The sequence below is a fragment of the Otolemur garnettii genome, unplaced genomic scaffold (assembly GCF_000181295.1).
Source record: "Otolemur garnettii isolate 467f Iridium unplaced genomic scaffold, OtoGar3 scaffold00115, whole genome shotgun sequence".
In the NCBI taxonomy this organism is placed as follows: Eukaryota; Metazoa; Chordata; class Mammalia; order Primates; family Galagidae; genus Otolemur; species Otolemur garnettii.
The window spans coordinates 600,283-602,809 of NW_003852510.1; the positions used below are offsets into that span (position 1 = coordinate 600,283).

At 40.9% G+C, this 2,527-nt stretch overlaps 1 non-coding gene across 1 annotated transcript; it reads left to right on the forward strand.

Annotated features, from left to right (window-relative positions):
* The first annotated feature begins 256 nt into the window (after window positions 1-256).
* Window positions 257-380, forward strand: LOC111727646. The gene has a single exon (XR_002775143.1). It is a non-coding gene; the product is annotated as a small nucleolar RNA SNORA11 (small nucleolar RNA).
* The last annotated feature ends 2,147 nt before the right edge of the window (window positions 381-2,527 follow it).

The window sequence follows — 2,527 nt, forward strand, 5'->3', positions numbered from 1 at the left end:
GACATATGAATGTTGAGGGACACATTCAGACCATAGCAACCATAATACTAATTTAAAAATAATTTCATAATATCATCTAATATATAATCTATATTCAAATTTCCCCTAATTACTTCCAAAACATTTTTTTGGACATTTTTTCAATCCAGGATCCAATCATACATTGCATTTTGTTGTTATATCTTTTCATTCTTTTTTAATCTGGAATAGGTCCCCAACTTTCATTAGACAGCTAACTTCTTTAAGACCACATGTTGGGATACGCTCAGAAGCCTGAAGGATGGCTCCTCTGTTTACAACACACCCAACAGGAAGCCCGGGTCATTGTAACAAAGGGGCACGAAGCTTATGGCTTCCCTATGAAAAAATGCTCTATACGTGGAAAAAAAAAAAGCCAGTTATTTTGTAAAACGTCCCATGGTCTAGATCTATCAGATTGTTTCTTTATATTTCATTTGTTTTTCTAGCACTTATATTTGTTTTGATAGCTGCATCTAAAGGTTTGAGTAGATTTAGATTAACCATTTTGTCTATGACAATGTTGTGCATTTCATATCCCATTCCCTGGAGGCGTGTGATTTTAGGCTATTGATATTAGTAATTCCAAATTTGATCACTTGGTTAAAGTGGGTAACTGCCAGCTTTCCCCAGTGTAAAGATATATATCTTCTGTCTAAAATTACTAATTCATCCTGTGGTGATCTTTATTACTATATGAATATCCTATTCCCTAACAGACTTTTAGCTGAGAATTTTAGCCTCTATTGATGATTTTTACTTGAATCAATTATTACATTAGAGTTTGCAGAATGTTGATTTTTTTTCTTTAATTGTTGTTAAACAATTACCACCTTCACTTTTTAAAATTTAATTGCATAAGGCTTGGACAGTTTTCATCTACTTGTGGCAATGTTTTTCTGGTGAGGGTTCAATTGTTGGAAAGTTTTGCCACTCTTTTCCTCCTTTACCTTATAGTGAATTTAATTTGATGTTGTGTATCACTCGTCATTTAACAGGCAATTTATTTGTATGAGGCTCTGCAGAGGGGCCAGGGTCGCCTTCCAGAATAGCTGGGTTTTCCCACCACAATAGCCGCAGCCACAGGTTGCTTCATACAACTACTGCTCGTCCAGGTGGAGAATTAACGATGGCTGCAAATTCTTTGCTACTCCTCCCATTTACAAGGGGAGTCTACTCTTCCCTTCCCTCAAATCTGGTATTTTCTTAGTAACTTGCTTGACAAACAGAAGCTACTAAAAGTGACATCCTGTGGTTTCCATACTGGGTCATAAGATGCCTGGCAGCCGTAACTCTGGCCACTTGGAGCAATTGCATGGGGGACATCAGCTTAACAATTGCTGTAGGAAGTCTGACTATGCTGAGACCATGACACTCTGAAGAAACCAAAGTTGACCATGTGGAGAGAGAGAGAAAAGCCTGACAAACCAGGCTCCAGACATGAGTGAAGAAGGCTTCCGATGACTCATCTTCAGCCATCATCAGACAGCAAGCACATGAGGAACTGCAAGCAAAAGCCACAGCTGAAACTAAGGACTGTGAAAGATAACAATAAACTGATTTTTTTTCACCCCCTATATAAATATAATTGGTGTTTGAGGCTGGGCATGGTGGCTCAGGCCTGTAATCCCATCACTCTGGGAGGCTGAGGCTGGTGGATTGCCTGAACTCACAGGTTTGAGACCAGCCTGAGCCAGAGCCAGAGTGAAAACTCATCTGTAAAAAAAATGCTGGTCATTGTGGTAGACACCTATAGTCCCAGCTGCTTGGGAGGCTGAGGCAAGAGAATTGCTTAAGCCCAAGAGTTTGAGGTTGCTGAGAGCTGTGATGCCATAGCATTCTACCAAGGGTGACAAAATGAGACTCTGTCTGAAAAAAAAAAAAAAAAATTGGTGTTTGAAGTCACCAAGTTGGGGGGTGGCTTGTTACACAGCATCACATGTAACTGACATGCCCACTGCTAACTGCATGAACCTGAGCGGGGTGTACTATGGCTTCTGCCCTCCATCCTGCTCACCCTGGCTCCCATAATGGTGATTACACACTTGAGGTCACATCCTTCCCCCGAAGCTGTGTGTATTCCTGGAGCTTCCTCACACAGGCACTGCTGAGCCCTCCGGCCACTCTCCATCATCCTCCTCTTTTCCCCCTTTCTCCCTGGTGAGGCTGCTGGAGAGCAGCCCTTGGGCAGCCTTTTCATGGTATTCTGGAATCTGCAAATTATATTTGTTCCCTAGTTTTACCAAAAAAAAATTGTGAGATTTTCCCCTATTGTTCTTGCTACTTTTCTGGGAAAAGAAGGGGAAAATGCAGGTTCCTACAGCCACTTTCATACTACAGTTTTTAGTGGCTGCGTTCTTTCAAATGGGCCATGACCAATCGCCTATTAACAGACTTTAAGCAAATTTCCAATATTTCACTGGTACGAGTTGTGCTGCGGTGAAAATACCTCTGTGTAGATCCCTTTTGCACTCAAAACGATTACTATAGGATCATTTTCTATAATTAG